Source organism: Schistocerca americana, unplaced genomic scaffold, assembly GCF_021461395.2.
Source record: "Schistocerca americana isolate TAMUIC-IGC-003095 unplaced genomic scaffold, iqSchAmer2.1 HiC_scaffold_1346, whole genome shotgun sequence".
Classification (NCBI taxonomy): Eukaryota; Metazoa; Arthropoda; class Insecta; order Orthoptera; family Acrididae; genus Schistocerca; species Schistocerca americana.
Window position 1 is genome coordinate 1 of NW_025725423.1, and position 7,500 is coordinate 7,500.

At 54.8% G+C, this 7,500-nt stretch overlaps 1 non-coding gene across 1 annotated transcript in view; it reads left to right on the plus strand.

Moving 5' to 3' along the window:
* The first annotated feature begins 6,014 nt into the window (after positions 1–6,014).
* The window catches only part of LOC124565907, a 1,910-nt gene continuing 424 nt past the window's right edge, over positions 6,015–7,500 (plus strand). Inside the window, exon 1 of the ribosomal RNA XR_006970681.1 lies at positions 6,015–7,500. This exon is cut by the window's right edge and continues 424 nt beyond it. This is a non-coding gene — a ribosomal RNA (small subunit ribosomal RNA).

Consider the following 7,500-nt stretch of genomic DNA (forward strand, 5'->3'; position numbering starts at 1 on the left):
TGTTCGGACATTTGGTTCACGCACTCGGCCGAGCGGCCGGTGGTGCGAAGCTACCATCCGTGGGATTAAGCCTGAACGCCTCTAAGGCCGAATCCCGTCTAGCCATTGTGGCAACGATATCGCTAAGGAGTCCCGAGGGTCGAAAGGCTCGAAAATACGTGACTTTACTAGGCGCGGTCGACCCACGTGGCGCCGCGCCGTACGGGCCCAACTTGTTTGCCGGACGGGGCACTCGGGCGGCGCTGTCTGGGATCTGTTCCCGGCGCCGCCCTGCCCCTACCGGTCGACCATGGGTGTCTATAGTTCGATGTCGGGACTCGGAATCGTCTGTAGACGACTTAGGTACCGGGCGGGGTGTTGTACTCGGTAGAGCAGTTGCCACGCTGCGATCTGTTGAGACTCAGCCCTAGCTTGGGGGATTCGTCTTGTCGCGAGACGAGACCCCCAGGGGCTGGTCGCCAACAGGGGCACGTGTGGGCTGCTTTTTGCATTTGCGTCTGTACGGCGTATCGGTCTGGCCGGGCGCGCCGCACCCAGGGCGCTGCATCGGGTGCGGCGGACGGCGGCGTATCGGTTGGCGGGCCCCCTGCCGCCTGCGCGGGCGCTGCGATGGGTGCCGCCTCCGTGCGCGCGGCGGGGGAGGCGGCGCCGGCCGGGCGCCTTGTGTTCTGCCGCGCTACAGCGTATCGCTTTGGCGACGGGCGATGGGTGCCGCGATGGGTGCCGGACGGTCGATGTCGGCCCACCGGCCGGCGCGCCGCGCGGAGGCGGCGTCGTCGGGCGGGTGTCGGGCGGTGCCCGGCGGTCGACGGTACGTTTTCGCCGTCCCCCCACCCGTCCCGTGGTAACATAGCGTCCACCGCAGTACGGTGACCTACAATACCCCTACACTATGGATGTGAAATAAAATATAATAACACATGATGCTCCGCAAGAAAATAGACTTGGGATAGGGTGTGTCGTTGGCAAGTCCCCGGGGCGGCTAGTGTGGGTGGTGATAAGTCCGTAGTGGGCGAGGTATTACGACGATGCCGCCATCTATGCGCATGTGACGCAACGACATTGACAGCCAGCCCAGGAACGGCACCTCCATCTACAGGGATCCGACGGAACTACGCCAACCATGCCGGCAAAACAGTATCGCCATCTATGAAAATACGGCGAAACCACATGCAATACCTCCATCTATGCGAATCTGACAACACTACGTCCGCCATGTCGAGCGCACCGCAAAACATACCGCCATCTGTAGGTCTCCCGCAACATGACCTCCTGCAACGACGATACCGTCATCTATGAGACGCCAAGCCGACTAAGACAGCGATGGGCCCACAGTGCCCTTCTTTCGACCCCACCCCAACGCCAGCGCCTCTGCCGCACGAAGTCGTGGACCGGCAATCACTCCACCTGCACCCGTTCGTGCCCCACCCCAACCGCCCAACTCGCAACTCCAGCGGATGAACGGCGGACTTTGCTCGCACTCGCAATGTGCAATCCACCCCTATAACGTGCGTTTCATGAAGAGTTATGTCCAATATGCGACATTCCCGCTGTCCATATACATGAGCTGCGAGCTGTACCACGTACGAGCTACAGACGCGATCGCGTTGCTCGCTGTACGAATGCAGATGCTCAGCGGCAGCTAGGAGGCGCTCCATCCATGTCGGTACCGGTGAGCGTTGCACTCGCAGTCGCAAAAACGTACGGCAAGTATATTACTCGGAAGAGTCAATGACAGTCCAAGCCCCCCCTGCGTGGGAAGAGTCTTCCTAGGCCATGACCCACCGGAAGGGCGCAGCGTCCCCCACCCCAGACATGTGACGTCAGACTATCGGTATTGACGACTAGACTGATTCCTTATAATCATTTGCCATACACCGGTGGAAGCTGCCGAGACGAGTAACTACATAGCGGGCTCGCCGTGTCACTAATGTACAGAGATACAATAGTTTCGACTGGAACCGGATTAAACGTATACACGGCGCTGATTAGTAATAGATAGAGCCATCAGAATACAGATAATGTATAGACCTGTCCGTATACATGCTGAAAGACTCTGCTCACAATCACACGTCAGCCAGACACTCTTATCACGCACTACTCTCTGCCTGTAACAGGCACACAGACAATATGTAAGCACCAGCATGGAACAACACCCAGTGCATCCTCTCTGCCACATTAGACAATCCACACTATCATAACCAGACCGGGAGGTCCCACTCGGAAAACAGAATATCCCACCCTTCCGACAACCACCATTGCTCAGCTAAGCCACCAACACCCACACATGTCCCAGACAGGGGGTGCACCCAACATCACAATACTGCCTCCTGTCACACCACACAAACAATGGCAGGAATGAAAGACACAGGTCTGCCACAAGCATGGAATCAGAGCGCCGCCTGTTATGAGCCAAGGTGCACCCTGACGTGGCAAATCAGATGATGCCGCAGTCATTTACTTACGATAATCACAATCAACAAACCGGGCCCCCCCCCCCCCCCAAGTGCCTTAACCTAACCCGTATTGTACCTTAACCTAACCCGTATTGTACCTTAACCTAACCCGTATTGTACCTTAACCTAACCCGTATTGTACCTTAACCTAACCCGTATTGTACCTTAACCTAACCCATATTGTACCTTAACCTAACCCATATTGTACCTTAACCTAACCCATATTGTACCTTAACCTAACCCATATTGTACCTTAACCTAACCCATATTGTACCTTAACCTAACCCATATTGTACCTTAACCTAACCCATATTGTACCTTAACCTAACCCATATTGTACCTTAACCTAACCCATATTGTACCTTAACCTAACCCATATTGTACCTTAACCTAACCCATATTGTACCTTAACCTAACCCATGTTGCGCCTTAACCTAACCCATGTTGCGCCTTAACCTAACCCATGTTGCGCCTTAACCTAACCCATGTTGCGCCTTAACCTAACCCATGTTGCGCCTTAACCTAACCCATGTTGCGCCTTAACCTAACCCATGTTGCGCCTTAACCTAACCCATGTTGCGCCTTAACCTAACCCATGTTGCGCCTTAACCTAACCCATGTTGCGCCTTAACCTAACCCATGTTGCGCCTTAACCTAACCCATGTTGCGCCTTAACCTAACCTATGTTGCGCCTTAACCTAACCTATGTTGCGCCTTAACCTAACCTATGTTGCGCCTTAACCTAACCTATGTTGCGCCTTAACCTAACCTATGTTGCGCCTTAACCTAACCTATGTTGCGCCTTAACCTAACCTATGTTGCGCCTTAACCTAACCTATGTTGCGCCGTAACCTAACCTATGTTGCGCCGTAACCTAACCTATGTTGCGCCATAACCTAACCTATGTTGCGCCTTAACCTAACCTATGTTGCGCCTTAACCTAACCTATGTTGCGCCTTAACCTAACCTATGTTGCGCCGTAACCTAACCTATGTTGCGCCTTAACCTAACCTATGTTGCGCCTTAACCTAACCTATGTTGCGCCTTAACCTAACCTATGTTGCGCCTTAACCTAACCTATGTTGCGCCTTAACCTAACCTATGTTGCGCCTTAACCTAACCTATGTTGCGCCTTAACCTAACCTATGTTGCGCCTTAACCTAACCTATGTTGCGCCTTAACCTAACCTATGTTGCGCCGTAACCTAACCTATGTTGCGCCTTAACCTAACCTATGTTGCGCCTTAACCTAACCTATGTTGCGCCGTAACCTAACCTATGTTGCGCCTTAACCTAACCTATGTTGCGCCTTAACCTAACCTATGTTGCGCCTTAACCTAACCTATGTTGCGCCTTAACCTAACCTATGTTGCGCCTTAACCTAACCTATGTTGCGCCTTAACCCAACACACGTTGGGCCTTAACCCAACACACGTTGGGCCTTAACCCAACACACGTTGGGCCTTAACCCAACACACGTTGGGCCTTAACCCAACACACGTTGGGCCTTAACCCAACACACGTTGGGCCTTAACCCAACACACGTTGGGCCTTAACCCAACACACGTTGGGCCTTAACCCAACACACGTTGGGCCTTAACCCAACACACGTTGGGCCTTAACCCAACACACGTTGGGCCTTAACCCAACACACGTTGGGCCTTAACCCAACACACGTTGGGCCTTAACCCAACACACGTTGGGCCTTAACCCAACACACGTTGGGCCTTAACCCAACACACGTTGGGCCTTAACCCAACACACGTTGGGCCTTAACCCAACACACGTTGGGCCTTAACCCAACACACGTTGGGCCTTAACCCAACACACGTTGGGCCTTAACCCAACACACGTTGGGCCTTAACCTGCTCTGTAATTGTCATACGACGCGTTAAATTAGTGTAGTGTTGCCTAACTGCAACCCCCGCAATATAGTTTGCTACTCGCACTGCCCGGTCCCCAGAGTATCGCTTCATGTTAAACACCTTGCAGCTATACACTGTAATGCGGATGGCGGCAGGACGTACATGCTCAATGCCCTTCGCAGTTGTTCATTGGCATTCGCATGGCGAAGCACAGCCTACGTTGTGGTACGGCTTGTGGCAACTGTCCGCTGATGTTGTACGTCCAAATCACACACTGTACCGCACATTGGTCCTCATGTACTGAATGATACATCGTGGTACATGTGTGACCGTACCACGACTGCGCCAACAACGGCGAACCATACGGTCCAAATATTGTGCACTCAGCTACGTGTCGTCTCCCTATAAGAGCTGGATTGCAGTATGGTATGCCGTGGATGGCGATCAGCATGAGCCGTCTGTTGATGTAGTGGCGCGTGTTGTCAGACGTAGTCGTCTCTTCTCACACACCGTGATAGCATGGTGCACTGCGTTCCACATCTGCGACATGCGACAGAGGCCGGTTGACAGTCGTTCGCGCAATGGACATCGCATACGTACGGGGGCCACCTTCCACGTGTTCGCGAAGCGTGCACATGTTGTTGCGTGTATGTGGGCAGACATAGTGTGTCGTGACACCTGACACAGGCATGCAACAATCGTTGAATTTGCAAATGGCGATGGACGTCTACGTTTGCTGGTGACGTTACGCAAATGAAGAACTGGTAAACCGTTGTGGTGCGGTTGTTCTCGCTAGAGGTGAATCAGTGATGGCGACGATCGGTTGAGCTACCAACCGGTTGTTTCAGCGATACCCACCATGCCCACGAACGTGAATGGCATGTGGGTGTGAAGCGATACGCGGCGGTGGCTGGGTGGGACCGTCCCCGGCCGGTGAGGGGGGGCCTTCCGGCGTGCTGGCCGCGCGGTGCGTGGGCGCACGCGCTACAGCCGGCTGGTGGGGGCGGCCAGTGGCAGGCGCGCCGGCCGACGGAGGCGGCAGGCGGCGCAGCTGCGCGCCGGCGCACCCTGCACGCGGCGCCGTGCGGCCAAAGTAGGTCCTCGCGGGCCCGGTGCGAAGCGCGGTGGACATCTGCAGTGTGCTGGTCCGATTGAGGACTGTGTGCGCTGAGGATGCGCCGCCGCCCGGCGCTCGGCGCCGCGACGCCGTCTGCTGCTCGGTCGCCTCTGCGGTTCTCGCAGGTGGATTGTATCGCAGCTGTGCGGACGTGTTGGCGCGTGCGCTGTGCTGGGAGAGTTCGCTTCGGCACCCAAGTGGGGCTTTTGTCCTTCTGTGGCGCTGGCGTTGGAGCTGCCGGCCACCGTAGGTGGCGCGTGTTGTCTCCCGCCGGCAATGCCACGACAGCACGCTCCCGGGCCTCTGTCGGCAGCGGCAAGCTCAGTTGGGAGCACGGGTGGTCGCACCTAAAGCGTCTACTCGCCAAACTCCGGGCGATTGCGCCTCTCTCGAACCCGACCAAGTACTTAGGACGGCGCTGCGCGCCGCCGGGACCTGAGAGGGTTTCGAGGTGTATTGTGCAGGGGAGCTCAGCCTCCTCCTGTTTGCAGAATAATTGAGCGGACGCTTGCGTGTTCGCGCGGGCCCCCGGGACACACTCCCGGGCGGCCGGCTGCTCAGCTCTAGTTGACGCAGCTCCCTGGTTGATCCTGCCAGTAGTCATATGCTTGTCTCAAAGATTAAGCCATGCATGTCTCAGTACAAGCCGCATTAAGGTGAAACCGCGAATGGCTCATTAAATCAGTTATGGTTCCTTAGATCGTACCCACGTTACTTGGATAACTGTGGTAATTCTAGAGCTAATACATGCAAACAGAGTCCCGACCAGAGATGGAAGGGACGCTTTTATTAGATCAAAACCAATCGGTCGGCTCGTCCGGTCCGTTTGCCTTGGTGACTCTGAATAACTTTGGGCTGATCGCACGGTCCTCGTACCGGCGACGCATCTTTCAAATGTCTGCCTTATCAACTGTCGATGGTAGGTTCTGCGCCTACCATGGTTGTAACGGGTAACGGGGAATCAGGGTTCGATTCCGGAGAGGGAGCCTGAGAAACGGCTACCACATCCAAGGAAGGCAGCAGGCGCGCAAATTACCCACTCCCGGCACGGGGAGGTAGTGACGAAAAATAACGATACGGGACTCATCCGAGGCCCCGTAATCGGAATGAGTACACTTTAAATCCTTTAACGAGTATCTATTGGAGGGCAAGTCTGGTGCCAGCAGCCGCGGTAATTCCAGCTCCAATAGCGTATATTAAAGTTGTTGCGGTTAAAAAGCTCGTAGTTGGATTTGTGTCCCACGCTGTTGGTTCACCGCCCGTCGGTGTTTAACTGGCATGTATCGTGGGACGTCCTGCCGGTGGGGCGAGCTGAAGGCGTGCGACGCGCCTCGTGCGTGCTCGTGCGTCCCGAGGCGGACCCCGTTGCAATCCTACCAGGGTGCTCTTGAGTGAGTGTCTCGGTGGGCCGGCACGTTTACTTTGAACAAATTAGAGTGCTTAAAGCAGGCAAGCCCGCCTGAATACTGTGTGCATGGAATAATGGAATAGGACCTCGGTTCTATTTTGTTGGTTTTCGGAACCCGAGGTAATGATTAATAGGGACAGGCGGGGGCATTCGTATTGCGACGTTAGAGGTGAAATTCTTGGATCGTCGCAAGACGAACAGAAGCGAAAGCATTTGCCAAGTATGTTTTCATTAATCAAGAACGAAAGTTAGAGGTTCGAAGGCGATCAGATACCGCCCTAGTTCTAACCATAAACGATGCCAGCCAGCGATCCGCCGCAGTTCCTCCGATGACTCGGCGGGCAGCCTCCGGGAAACCAAAGCTTTTGGGTTCCGGGGGAAGTATGGTTGCAAAGCTGAAACTTAAAGGAATTGACGGAAGGGCACCACCAGGAGTGGAGCCTGCGGCTTAATTTGACTCAACACGGGAAACCTCACCAGGCCCGGACACCGGAAGGATTGACAGATTGATAGCTCTTTCTTGATTCGGTGGGTGGTGGTGCATGGCCGTTCTTAGTTGGTGGAGCGATTTGTCTGGTTAATTCCGATAACGAACGAGACTCTAGCCTGCTAACTAGTCGCGTGACATCCTTCGTGCTGTCAGCGATTACTTTTC